Source organism: Tachypleus tridentatus, chromosome 2 (genome assembly GCF_004210375.1).
Source record: "Tachypleus tridentatus isolate NWPU-2018 chromosome 2, ASM421037v1, whole genome shotgun sequence".
NCBI classification, from domain to species: domain Eukaryota; kingdom Metazoa; phylum Arthropoda; class Merostomata; order Xiphosura; family Limulidae; genus Tachypleus; species Tachypleus tridentatus.
Window position 1 is genome coordinate 47,225,627 of NC_134826.1, and position 15,482 is coordinate 47,241,108.

General features: G+C 34.4%; 1 protein-coding gene across 1 annotated transcript in view; it reads left to right on the top strand.

The window, feature by feature from the left end:
* Positions 1-1,499: 1,499 nt before the first annotated feature.
* Positions 1,500-15,482, top strand: part of LOC143245489 (voltage-dependent calcium channel type A subunit alpha-1-like) — a 201,242-nt gene continuing 187,259 nt past the window's right edge. Inside the window, exon 1 of the mRNA XM_076491852.1 lies at positions 1,500-2,420. The gene's annotated coding sequence lies outside the window, so the exon portion shown is untranslated. The remainder of the gene's footprint in view (positions 2,421-15,482) is intronic.

Genomic DNA, 15,482 nt, shown 5'->3' on the forward strand with positions numbered 1-15,482 from the left:
TCTCAAACATTTCTTAATTTTGAATTAAATACAAAGCTACATAATGGGATATTTGTGCTTGGCCAACCACAGGTATCGAAACCCGGTTTTTAACAGTGGGAGTCCGCAGATATGCCGCTGTACCACTAGGAGTCTCAAAATTCTAAATTGTTAAACTTCTCCTGTTCGTAATAACAATTGGAATGTAAAAAAAAAAAAAACATCATATTTAATAATTAGATACGGAGGTTTATACATGTTAGATCACGCTTGGGCTGCTCTTCTACCAACGAATAGCGGGATTAACCGTTACTTCACAGCTCTCCCACAGCTAAAAGGGTGAGCATGATTGGAGCGGCGGGGAAATCGAACCCGCGACCTTTATATTAGGAGTTGAACACTTTAACCATCTCTATACCAGGCCGTAAAAGTAATAAACGGTTGGTCACACAAACGTGAAACATAGCACTATTGTATACTATATGTAGAAGAACGAATAAGTGTTTTATTTAGCAAATACGTATAATAACCGATTACTAAATCCAAAACTTCCGTACTGTAAACTTTACTGTTTTTGTAGTTTCGAAATAAGTATTCAGTTCAGTAGGAACTTCACTAAAAATTAGTTTTCTTGAGTTTGATAAAATAAGTATTTCTTTAGATAAAAATAACGTTCATAGAAAACACTATTTCATTTTACAATTTCAAATCTGGAGAACATAGAAAAAAGTAAAATCATATGTTTCTTTATTTAATATAATAAAGTAAATATTTATCTTTCTCGGTACGACTCTATAACCCTTTAGAAGACTTAGATAACAAATGTAATAACTGAAATAAATGGAAAGGTTTTTCGTTTTTTATGTATATTTGCATAGATTGTAATATTTTCATACGAATGTTTTTTCATTCACATACAGTATCATTCAATTTTAGTATGAATACCTAAACAAATGTGATTTGTTACATATTTTTGTTTTTTTTGCTAGTGCCTTTGTCACGTGAACGTATCGTTGTTGTTTTTTAATCCTTGTGCTTTTATAAAAACGCATTCATTTTATAATGTATTTATTTGGCAAAATGATCAGTTGGGCTTTTATTAACAAGTCAATCGGTGCATTCGCGTGTAAGTTTTTGTGAGGAAACTCCTTCCACCATTGTCCCTAATTAAGTACTATATAATGCCATGAAATGATAAGTAATCCACCATTGTCCCCATTTAACTACTACCATATAATGCCATTTATTTGCCATCGAGTAATAAAAATAAGTAATAATTCAATAACCTGAAGTAAGTGGACTTGTGTAGCTGACTGGTGATCAAAAGATTTAGTAAGTATTTATTCTTTGTTTATAGCGTAATGTTCCCATCATTCCTCACGAAATGAGGGGGGGGGAACGCATACAACAGCTGCCATAGGAATTACACTGTTTAATCTGTCTGCTTATTCGTGGACGCTCTTGTGTATCTGGCGAGCGCCGCCACACGTTAGGTGCAGCAACGAGCGGGAACTGCGCGCGGGCGTAACTGGAAGAGAAGCAGTGTTGCAGGTGCGCTCGAAGCTCTTGTACACAAGTGGAATATTATTGCGCTTTATCGCATTACTGGCGTTCTTTACTACTGATGTTGCAGCTGCATCAGGCTTATTAATTGTTGCGTAAATACAAATATTAACTTATTATCGGAAACTGTTTTAAAAAATCACAAACGGATTAGGTGATTTCGGATAAACTTCTGGATAACCACTCCCAAGTGTTGACCTGCGCGAAAGTGTGAACATCTGTTGATAACGGTAAACCTCTTACTAAGGCATGCATGAACTAGAAAACACATCACATTTCTCTAAGCCTTACAATATCGAATTTGATGATTGTAACTCCTTATATGCTACGACTAAGTCGTAGATTCGCGAAAAAAAATGATATACAATGTTTGATTTCTTTTCCAAAACTGTCCACGAATATACAGGAGAAAATACAAAACTGTATTATTTATTATTTGATTTAAGTACAACGTTTTAATGATTCGGTTTCTAAAATTTCAGATATCAGATTTCTCTTGTAAAGTTCAAGTTGTTGAATCGCTTTCCAAGGCGCTACAGTCTATAAAAAATTGCGTTATTTACGCAGCAAGATAAAAATTTATACTCAGGTTTTTAAACGTTATGTGTCAATTAATCACGAGTCACAATTTCTATAACAACATTGCGTTACTATGACCTGATATAAATTATTACGTCGTAAAGCTAGTAGGTGAAAATAGACCTTTAAATTATTTACACATTTTTCAGTCTTAGAGCATACATTGCGAACATCGTATCTAAAACAAGGTGGAGAGGTTGGCTTACAGTTAATACCGTTCATTGGCTGAATGAAGCGTGAAATACGGTGGTAATCGAAAAACGTCGTGACACCAAAGGCAAAGCAGTAATGGGAAACAGGTAGGTGAAACGTTGTTTATCGTTTCTTATTCTCGAACTAATGATTCTTTGTTTTTATAGAGATTTACGTCTTTCTCTTATCCCATTTATTACATAATATTGTTTATTGGAAAATAATATCCTTCCAGAAAACCACCCATTTTTTAAGTTGAGCACAAGAGTCAAAATAGAATAGACAAAAACATCACTAAGATTTTACTTGTAAGATCGAACTTAGATCAAATGTAGTGACTACATTATAGTTCACTGAGATAGCGGAAAGATATCACAATGAAATTCCATACTTGAAATGCTACTCTGCATTTTAGCTTCGGATTAAACAAACTATATATATATGTACGTAGCCATAGCTTAACGAGAAATCATATTCAAACTACTAATTCTATATGCCACAAAATGACATGGACACAACTAATTCTATATGTCACAAAAAGACATGGACACAACTAATTCTATATGTCACAAAAAGACATGGACACAACTAATTCTATGTTTGACAAAAACCACAATGATACAACTAATTCTATGTTTGACAAAAACCACAATGACACAACTAATTTTATGTGTCGGAAAAATAACTAATTCTATATATCGTAAAAGCAACTCACACAATTACTATACATATCATAAAAACACCTTAACACAAGAAATTATATATATCACAAATGCGCCTTTATGTCACATGTTTTGTAAAACATTGTGCCTGTAGCCAATAATATATGTTGCACCATATTTTAACAAATCGCAAGACCAAAGTAACTATTGTGTCGCAACATGTTTTGTAAAACATATTTTAATAAACCTCAAGACTGTAGTAACTATTACGTAGCAACATGTTTTGTAAAACATTCTGCCTGCAGCCAATAATATATGTCGCACCATATTTTAATAAGTCTCAAGACTGCAGTAATTGTTATCTCTCAACATGTTTTGTAAAACATTCTGCCTGTATTCAATAATATATGTTGCACCATATTTTAATAAGTCTCAAGACTGCAGTAATTGTTATCTCTCAACATGTTTTGTAAAACATTCTGCCTGTAGTCAATAATATATGTCGCACCATATTTTAATAAGTCTCAAGACTGCAGTAATTGTTATCTCTCAACATGTTTTGTAAAACATTCTGCCTGTAGTCAATAATATATGTCGCACCATATTTTAATAAGTCTCAAGACTGCAGTAATTGTTACCTCTCAACATGTTTTGTAAAACATTCTGCCTGCAGCGAATAATATATGTTGCACCATATTTTAATAAGTCTCAAGACTGCAGTAACTATTATGTCGCAACATGTTTTATTGCTGATATAATTAGATTCTAAGCATACCAAACTATTGAGATATTTATGTGATTTTGTTTTTTCTTATACTCTATCCATGTCTTATTTCGATTTGATTCTCATATAATATAAATTCATTATTATGATATGAGAAAGTTTGTTTTACACTATCGAAATTTTTATAAGTTCATTATCCAATATACGATCACGTTATTGTTGTATGAAAACTTTCATCAAATTAGAGATGTTTCACATAATTTACTACTGAACCTTACTATGGAATATTTAATCTAGAAAGCAATAATCTGTTCGTCATTCATAATAATTGTAAGCGACCAACAGTATTTGGTACGTTAGGGTAAGCTTTGTGGTAAACCTGAACAAACTGTGTCCAATATATATTTGAGAAAGACTATAGGAGGCACGCTTGTCGTAAAATGCAACAGATACAAAGTAATACATGTTTCTCTTTCCGGACACTGTTAAGTTGTGCGTTAACACCTGGACGAGTGTTAACCTTCACGACAACGGGACCGTGTTTTAGCTTCAATATCCTCTTAATGGTACCATCCATTGATTAATTAAAAATCTATTTAATCTTTAGAATTATGAACTCAAGCAAAGTATTTTAATTAGATGCTGTCTTTACTAAGTTTATTTTTAGTTTCCTTCTAAATAGGTAACTAATAGTCAATTAATATTAATTGTATTATATATATATGATGATATACAATGATACTAGGCTGTTTGTAAACTGTATTTCCACTGTAAACCATTAGTGTTTATAACCTTAATGTATAAAGCACATATATAACTAAAACAAACAAGCATTTTCTCTTAATTATCGGTAACACAGCGGATTTCGATACCCATGGCGGGTAGAGCACAGGTAGCTCACTGCTTTGTGCTTACCTACAAACAAATATGGCTATTGATCGCACACGTTTGGAGAAAAATCTAACACTGTCTAATATATATATATTTATATATCATTAAAGCACATATACTTTGAAAATATCCTAATTTAACTTCTTTACTCCACCCACCCCCAACCTCTTTGGTGTCAAATAAATTTTCATTTACCTCTGAGAACTCATAAGGGCGCCGCTAATGTTTTCTTTGTTTTCTGGCAACAATATCTAGCTAACTAAATTAGTTAACTCCGGTTTCTAAGAAGCACTTTGTATTTCCTCATTGCTTCGAATATTTAAGAGGTGCGTGTTCCTTTCACTTCTGCTTCGTCAAAATATCATCCATATAGGTATTTAATTAAATGAGGAGATAGATCTAAGAGTCTATGCTGTCATCGACTGACAGTTAATTAAAGTGAGAGTAAGAACTAATGCATGGAAGAGTGACAAAACGAAGGTTAAGTTTTTTAATTTCCAATACTTTATCTGAGTTGCGGTAAAAATGTCCTCGTTCGTATTACAAATAAGCAAGTGTCACACAATTCTTTTTTTTTTTTTTTGCAAAGATGAGAAATTATTCAAGGTAAAATAGAAGCATGGAATAACCGAATTTTGTGATTGAGTGTGTGTGTTTTCTTATAGCTAAGGTACATCGGACTATCTGCTGAGTCCACTGAGAGGAATCAAACCCCTGATTTTAGTGTTGTAAATCCGTAGACGTACCGCTGTACTAGCGGGGGACGTTTTGTGATTGCAGTATATGTGCTATAAAGAGCATGCAAGTTTATTTAAATAGCATTCTTTATTTGTTTAAAAGTATTACGTTATTGTTGATCTTTTGAGCATGCCTAAAAGTTTGTTTATACTTTCTTAAGTTAGTGCCAGTACGTTGTTATTCAGTTTTCTCTCGACAATATATATATATGTGCTTGTAATAGAAATGCGTCTTTACCAAAGCACTGTTACCTGAAAAAAACTGAGATTGCTTTGTTTTTGTTTGTTAATTTCCGCGCAAAGCTACACGACAGCTATCTGCGTTAATAGTTCCTAATTTACCAGTATAAAAATAGAGGGATGACAGTTAGTTACCACCACCCACTACCAACTCTTTTACTAACGAATAGTGGGATTAAACGTTACATGCTAACGCTCCCACGACTGAAAGGGCGAGTATGTTTGATGGAACGAGAATTCGAACCCGTGACCCTTGGATTACAAATCAAAAGTTCTAACTATCTGGCCACGCCGGGGAAACGGAGTTTACAAATAATACATTTTAACCCTTAAATTACAATTTTGTTTTATACCGTTCACAACCACCAGGGGATCACACAGTATGTGGTATTGAGTAATTTTTCTGTTTCTCTTCTGTTTATATAAATGTCACCTCCTGTGTAAGATTCTTAAAGGGTCTCGTCACTAATTAATGGACTTACTTGAACGATAACAGAATTTTTTACGTGTGTGTGTGTGTGTATTATCACAGACTCTGTGACCGACGACACACAATGCAGTGCATAAATAGTTTATAAAAACGTATTTAAAAAGCTGACAGGATTCCAGTGCAAGTTCTAAACTAATAACACACCAGTGAAACAAACAATGGATTTCACCACAAGGAAATGTAAAAGGATTGTTTTTATGAGGCAATATAACTTGTAATTTCTCTGCTACGTTTTTGGGTAGCTACGCCCTCTACAACAAACAAAAAGTAAGAAATTACATTTGTTCTAAGACGAGTTATGATTATTTTTGTAGAAAATAAATCTTTTTTTCCATATTGTGTGTTTAACGCCAACATTATTCAAATGTATTTGCATTACTTTAAATTATATTCACTTTGCACGTATATTTCAGATTTATCAAGATCTGACATTTATGCGAATTTTGTTTACGAGAAGCTAAGCTGAAAAAAAAATGAGAGCGAAAATATAGAAAAATCCTGATAACTGGTTAGTTACATAGAGATGGATTGTTTGGTTTGCTTTGAATGTCGCGCAAAGCTAAGCGAGGCTATCTACGCTAGCCATTCCTAATTTAGCAGTGTTAGACTAGAGGGAAGGCAGCTTGTCATCACCACCCACCACCAATACTTGGGCTACTCTTTTACCAACGAATAGTGGGATCGACTGTCACATTATAAAGCCCCCACATCTGAAAGGGCGAGCATATTTGGTACGACTGGTATTCGAACTTGCGACCCTCGGATTACGAGTCGAGTGCTTTAACCCACCTGGCCGTCACAGATATGGCGATAATACATTTATTTTGAGTTAAGGTTAGCAAGTTTGAGGCACCGTATTGAACCTACTCTTACGATGATTACGACGAATCTTTCTGTAGTTAGAAAAAAAATAGGGGTTTGAGCTATAATGTAAAGGATAGTGACTGTAATTAATAATGATTTATGTACACATATATGAAAAGTATGTCCGTACTGCGCTCTGTTAATTACAATATAATATGTTATAATGATGCTCAGTTACTATCTGTCCTGAAAATGCGCGCGCACGTCAATGGTCGTAAATAAAAGGCGAATGTAAGATATTTTAGTAGACATTTTGTACAGTATCATATTAAATTATTATTAAAACGTTTAAAACAGTGCAGCGTTAGGTCGTAGAATAACATTATAAGTTTGTTTATTGATAGTGTTAAGTACAGTAAAGTTTATCTTTAATAAAGTTAGAGCAAACAATGTACACAAGTTAAAGTGTTAATTTGTCTCTTTATGAACATAGACCGTACTTAATAAAGACTAAATCAATATTAAACCTAAGACAAGTGGATTTATGGATATCGGTAGTTTGCGAATAGAATTTCTTTGTGTTATTTTATAAGTCCAGTATTTAAAGAAGTAGGGTTAAAGCAAAGACGCTTAGCTGGCCACAAATGTTTTGTGGGTCTCAGCAAGTTTACAGTAATGTAAAATACATAACGTCCATAACCATTTAAACATGTTATCGGTAAGTGTTCTGGAAAATGTACACAGATTTTTGTCTTAGCATTGGCTGTTTAAAGTGTTACATATAATATACTACAATATAATTAATTTCAAAAATTGTGATCCTTAAACTGTTAAAAACATCAGTTTGTCCGACAACACAGGTGTCACAGTAACAGTGTTGTTATAAAATAAAACAAGATGCCATAATAACAGTCGTAATTAATACATCTTTATTAAATGTTTCGTAGAGTTCAGAGATTAATAAAACGAAAATTTATTCATAAAATAATTCGTAAAATACACTATGTCACGTGAAAATTACCCCATCTTTCTCGCTGATGTATTCATTAGTTGTTGTTGAGTGCAAAGCTGCACAAGTATATGTATATGTAATCTAAACCTGGATGACCCGGCATGGCCAGGAGGGTTAAGGTGTTCGACTCGTGATCCGAAGGTAGCGGGCTCGAATCCCAGTCGAATCAAACATGCTTGCCCTTTCAGCCGTGGGGGCGTTATAACGTGACGGTCAATCCACTATTCGTTGGTAAAAGAGTAGTCCAAGAGTTGGCGGTGGGTGGTGTTGACTAGCTGCCTTCCCTCTAGTGTTACACTGCTAAATTAGGAACGACTAGCGCAGATAGCCCTTGAGTAGCTTTGCGCGAAATTAAAAACAAACAAACATACGAACAAACTAAACCTGGTTTCTGGTGTTATACGCCTTCAGACTTACCGCTGAGCCACTGAGCAAATGGCTTACCCTAGCAGGTTCAAAGGTATCGTCAATTTTTATTGATATATATTTTCAGTTACTTATGTATTATCTGTGGTACAGCTCAAGTCATAAAAGCGTAGGATTTTTTTGATATATTTTAAACTTGGATTAGATGTGACGTAACGAACGGAGGAAGTGTGCTTTTATATATATATTTTAAACCATAAATTACGTGGGGCGTAGCAAAGGAATACAGAGGATACAAGTACTTCCTGAAATGTTTAACGTTTTTCTTTTAGATTTTCCTTGTATCAAAATAGTTATATTCTTATAAAACAATAAAATATACAATGGAACAAAGAACTTTTAAAGTTGGTTAAAGTAAAGAGAATGCAACTTCTCTGTTATAAATTAATAGTGCGAAAGAAAAGTTGTTTCATCACACACTTTGGTATATGCGTAAACACGAGAGCTCGAGACAGCTATCCATTTCTAAAGGTAGGTGACGACAGAGGTTTGTTGTAATGAATTATTACAGATATCAGATTGTAAATTGTGTGATCAGTTATTTTTATACAACTCCAGCCCACTCTACATTAACTGTAAGTTGTTATCTAAAGCTAACTCAGAAATATTGATAAATGTTCCAAGTATGTATTAAAATTCACGTAGGTTAGCTTCAATTATCCCCTGAGGCCAACAGATTTTCGATACGACAACTGTGTTAATATTATTTTAAGTGTACAAACATCATCGATGTCTCAGAAATAAGATCCCAGCTGAATGACTAACAAACTCTAAGTAACCTAAAACACTTTTTATATTAGTACTCGGGTTTTATATAAAAAATGGAATACAATAGATAGGCAGATGGGTGGAGTTCCGTATTATTGATCGTTTAAATATATAAGAAGTTCGCATCACTGTTCTGTCTAGGCCTTTTTTAATTCAACCGAAACTGATGTCCGTCACTCAGTTTAGAGTAAAATGTCGGCAAAATTATATTAATACTTTTATATTTCGGTTGAATTTTATTGTCATCTTTACATTCCAATGTTTATAACAAAACTGAAGAATCTGAAATAGATCTCCATGAGGTTAAATCGTAAAAATTGTGTTTTCAAATACTCAATTATCGTGAAAAAAGGAGAAGATAATAAAACATTAAAACCAGTTGCATGAGCTAACGGTTAATGAAAAGAAAAGAAAAAAAAAGATATTATGATGTTCTTTAATATAAGTGTTTCTTTACTAATATTTTAAATCATGTATTACTAACTTGGTCGATAGAATTTTTTGTGGTTTGGAATTTTTCAAAATAGCAAGAAAAACGTTAAAATAATATCAAATATTACAATATTTCGAGTGTGTTTGTGTGTGTTTTTCTTTTAGCAAAGCCACAAAGGCTATCTGCTCAGCCCACCGAGGGGAGTCGAACCCCTGATTTTAGCGTTGTAAATCCGGAGACATACCGCTGTACTAGTGGGGGGGCAATATTTCGAGAAAGGGCTGTTAGAGAACGGATTATAGTTACTAAGAAAATAATCAAAAGATTATTCATAATCGTCTTTATCTAGGAGTAATTCGAAGAGAATCAATAAACGAATAGAAACTTAGACTGCTATTTTAGATTTTAGATATCTCGTAGGCTTAGTGAGTAAGGCAATTGTCTTAGTGTTAACATATTATTTAGATTTAGGCCTAGTTAGGTTAGCCAATGAATTGAACATAACATCAAGTCAAAAGTGGGGCACTAACATTCTCTGTAGAAATGTTTGATCAGAAGGTAATCAAAACCTGGAATTGTGATTAACCTAAGACATCTTAACTCTTTAATTATCAAAAAGTATTTATATTCACGAAAATTATTCTGTTAAAATGAAACTCGTACAAAACACCCGTTGCAAGAACGTAATTAGTTTATGTTTCCAATGATTATAAAATTCTCAATTTTTCTATAAGTTCCTAAATCATTATTGAGTTGAAAGAATTTAGGTAAAATTTTGTCAAATAAAATGTTATCCCTTTCAGTAAGCAGATTAAAAGATTAGTTTTTATGAGTTGTAATAGCATAACGTAAGGACATTAAGGGACACCCTGATACCTTACGGCTGTTCTTGTACATCCATCTTTGATAAAACACAATAAAATTATACCTACATCATTTCACAAGCCAATCACGAAGCTAGAAAAATAAAAGTGTCTTAACAGGACTGTAACCTGTTTTTGTTTCTAAATCTTATATCTGCGTCAACTTGAGAATAAGGACAAAGATGTCAGAGGTTTTTTTTTATCTTTTGATACTCTGAGTGATCTTGTAAACTTCAACGAGATCAGCTATTACCATTCTGTTAACAACAAATAAGTAGAGATATTATTCTCATTCTATAAGACAATCTTCCGTCCATGGAATAATCCAATTATTCTTCCTCTGAACCTTTTTCAATAAATATATATATTTTTTTCATTAGACAAGGAGATAAAACTGCACATAACATTCTAAGTGATTTGTATAGAACGGTGATTGAAACTCTTGCCTTGTAATCAAAATGTCCATGATTACATATTACAGCTCTATTAGCTTTACTTGTGGCAAAGGGCACTATTTCGATTATTTGAATGACTTATCAATGGTCATTTTCCTCCGCCAGGCTATTAACTGGGTTAAACGTTAAACGTAGATGCGAATCAAATTATTATAATCCAAGCGCGTCACTTTGCGCATGTTATAATAAATATATTTGTGCAGTTTACGAAAGCCTAGCGTAGGGTAGGGGATTAAAGCTGTAGAATGCGGAATCAATACCTGTCGCCGAACATGTTCATCGTTTCTGCTACGAGGTATGTTATAATGTGACTGTCAATCCCATTATTTAATGGTAAAAGAGTAGTTTAAGAGTTGGCGGTGGGCGGAGAAGACTAGCTGCATTCCCTCTAGGTTACAACTTCAAAATTAGGAATGTTACCCTTGAAGTTAATGGTATTGGACAACAAAGAAATATGGAATAACCTGCAGGAAGAGAATCAACCCAGAAATAAATCTACAACAAGTTAAGTACCAGTAAGTAAAGTGTGGCATCTTGAAACAGGAGAGAGTCCACGAAAACAAGGTTAGTGGCTAAAGGCATCCACTGGTTAGGGGCAACAGTACGCAACGTACCAACAATGATCTCCGCCTGAAAACGAGTTCCAAAATAATATGAATTCACAAAAGCCTGGCTTCCAGCCACGCTTCCCGTTTAATCGCCACCCAGCTCAGCAGCTAGAAAAAAATAACACAAAAAAATGGGTATTTACGCTATTCTATACAAAAATATACCGATGAAGTCGCTGGACGTAGCATCTATGAATTCTTCTATAATTGGACTTTTGAAAAGGATGCTGGGAAATCGTTATCCTTGTTCACAATACGGATTGTGAAAAGTATGTCTGACTTGCTTGTTTGAAGTTAGACACAAAGGGCTGTCTATGCTCTTCTCAAGACAGGTATCGAAACCTTGTTTCTAGCGTTGTAACTCCGCAAATATATCGCTGTGCCACTGAGAGCATGCAAAGAAGAGTTAGTGAAAGTAGTTTGATGGAAAGTGTGCTGCAGGATTATTTTCAAGATGTATGGTCTTCAGTTAGAACATGACCAGACGTGACGACATAGACTTTGATTATGTGCTGAACACTCTGCGCTAAGCCTAATGTCGTAGATTTAGGTATAGTTGTACCTGCACTTATAAGATTTTCAAGGTGTATTTGGACTAACCGTCTGCCCTTGTGGCTCAGAGATGAGCCTCGGGGCTCGTAACGCTAAAAATTCGGGTTTCGATAGTCTCTGTGAGCACGGCAATGACAGGTCTATGTGTAGATTTGCACTTAAAAACAAAGAAATGAAGAAATCAAACCAGTCTAACCAAAATTAAATAAAATAACACTCCAATACTGTCTTTATTTAACACCAATAAAAACGAAATAACGTTTATTTTTTCCATAAAAACCTTATAATCTACAGAAACAAAAATTTATAATATCTCTGTCTCAGATTTAAAAAAAAAATTACGTCCAATGCTCTCAACAGCTCCCTCTGGAAAGAAGTGCTAGCCAGTTTGGTATACGCCTTATGCCTTTGTTTATTCCCAAGTTAAACGTAGTGGTATGAGTTATTTATGTGTCTTTGAATGTAAGCGCCTTACCGGCAACATTGATTTCCTGCTAAACCAATTTGAACCGTATTTATATCAAGAACCGGGAAACCCAAACTTCCATTCTTCTTCTCTAGAGAGCTCTAGAGATAAAAAGAACAAGAGAACCTGTTTCAAAAGGTACAGTAAAGAAATCCGTGTTGTACGATCTGTGGAGTTAATAAATCAAACAGGAAGCTGTTTTTACTGCAAGTATCGTGGAAAGCAATATTCAAAACGTGATTTTACGTACAAGATAATTTTATATTGTTTATACTACACTACCTGCGGTGTGTTTGCGGACTTATACTGCTAGAAATCGGGTTTTGATACTCGTGGTGGACAGAACACAGATAGTCTTTCGTGTAGCTTTGTGCTTAATACCAAACAGCACAGTGCTCTTCAATTTAGTCCGTTGCAAGTTTAGCAATGTGTTTACATATTCAATATGTTACACTGTTATATAAACCTCAGGGTTAGTTAAGCTTCGTGTTATATTTAACCCTCAGTGACGTTTGGTTGTTAAAACCATTAAGTTGATATATCGTAAATAGACCAAGAGCTTCATGATACGTTAACTTAGGAACTCACACGAAATCGCTTAAGGGTTAAATATTAAAGGTTTTTTTTTTTTCGAATAGACTATTAAAATCGCATATTCTTAAGTCGTATAAAGAAAACTAGGCAAAACAATTATGATTATTACCACTAACGGTCGTTTCTACTTATGTTATATCCTTTTAGTGCATTATACTGATTTCAGTGTAAATTCTAGAGACAATTTTCTATATGAATACTGTGTTCTTCTAGATATACAGTCTCTTTATGAGCTCGTGTATTGTATACCTCTTTAAAAATATAGTGGTGATAAGCTTCGTTGTATCGCGCCCATTTATTTGATTAGAAAGTTGTAAGAGACGCAGTTAAAATTTTGGAAGTTTTTTCTTAGCATTATAAAAGTTTCTTTTTTTTCTGGATGGACGACAAGTGTGTATCTTCTTCTTACACTCTCTCCACCGCAAGGAATCTAACCCCGGATTTTAACACTGTCAGTCCCTGAACTTACCGTTGGCCCATAGGGACAATTCATTAATTTGTAGAACTAGAAAGTATTGTTTTATTTATTTAAAAAAAAAGTTTAGATTGATTTCAACCAACGATTTAGTAAATACACCTATTTGATTGTTTGTTTTCAATTTCGTGCAAAGCTACACGAGGGTTATCTGCAATAGCCATCCCTAATTTACTAGTTTAAGACACCACTATCTCTCGGGTTACTCTTTTATCAACGAATAATGGGATTGACTATCACGTTATAACATGCTAGTTATAAATATATATGTATTTATATGACACGTATTTACTGTTAAATCTATTGCAGAACTGTAAAAATATAGTTTAGGAATATAAGTAGTCACTGCCTTAGAGCATGCTATTACATACACTGTGCTTTTTAATCCTTTGCGTAAATCGTGACAAACTGTCGAAAAACAAACATTACTTAAAAATATACGAATCTATGTTGACCATCTTAACACATTTTTTTTCGTATCATATTTATTTTTTATGAAATATCTACTAAGGCTTATCGCTTACACGACGGACTCGTAGTATGTACGTTTATCTCATTGTGTGTATTTCAGTTTGCGTGCGATAATATAACTATATATGGAAACAGTAAATGATACACAGAAACACACGCGTGAGAGTAAAAACGTAACGAGTAATGGCACCCAGCTGTTGAATTCGTTTATGATACAAAATGAAGGACGAAAACCTATGGAATTTCTCACGGATTTATCTAGCTACGTTTGATACTCCAAAGTTTCTCAAATACCATATGTTTGAGATCTCGGTTAATTGGTGTTTGTTAAACAAAAAAAAACACAACAAACTACACAATGGCCTTTTTAGTGTCATAAGTCCAGGATCTTACAGCAGAGCCAGTGGAAAAGGGAGAGGGGGAAATCCTAGAAACGTACTCACAAACCGTTTGGTCCAGCATGGCTTAAAGCACTCTACTCATAAATTGAGGGTCGCGGGTTCGAAACCCCGTCTCACAAAATATGCTCGCCCTTTCAACCGTGGGGAAGTTATCATGTGATGGTCAATCACACTATTCGTAGGTAACAGAGTAACCCAAGAATTGGCGGTGGGTAATGATAACTAGCTGCCCTTCCTCTAGTCTTGCCCTCGTGTAAATTTGCGTGAAATTAAAAAAACTAAACAAAAAGAATAAAATACAGAGACAACTTCAAAACGTCTTAACCTCACCTTTTTAAGGTTTTCTTTACTGTATGAAACATGTAAAAATTTTGTGACAAGAATGTGATATAAAAAGTGCGTCTCCAGCGGTTGGTGTGTATTTTCTTATAGTAAAGCTACATCGGGCTATCTGTTGTTGTGTCTACTAATGGGGATTCGAACCCCTAATTTTAGTAGTATAAATCTAGAGGCTTACCGCTGTCACGGCGCTGTTACCGTTGCAACCTAGCGGTTGGTATAAAATAAATAGAGCTAATATATCTTTCCTACAACTTTTCAGAAAGTGAATTGTTCGTAATCACCTGGATAAATGAACAAATCGGCTATTAATCACCGAATAACCTATACTCATTTTTAAGTCAGTCACTTAGCTTTATTTCATGTTAACTTAATGGTTTGTTTATTTATTTCTGAGTTTCGCGCAAAGCTACACGAGGTCTATCTGCACTAACCGTCCCTAATTTAGCAGTGTAAGATTAGAGAGGAGGCAGCTAGTCATCACCACCCACTGCCAACTCTTGGGATACTCTTTTACGAACAAATAGTGTGATTGACCGTCACATTATGAAGTCCCCACTGCTGAAAGGAAGAGAATGTTTGGTGCGATGGTGATTCGAACCCGCGACGTAATCGTACAAGTTCATGTCACGCTTCGTGACATTGTTCTTAACTTTTATAACAAAATTTGACACCTTTAAATTTTGTCCCCCGCTGGTACAGCGGTAAATCTACGAATTTACTACCCTAAAATCAGGGCTTTGATTTCCCTCGGTGGA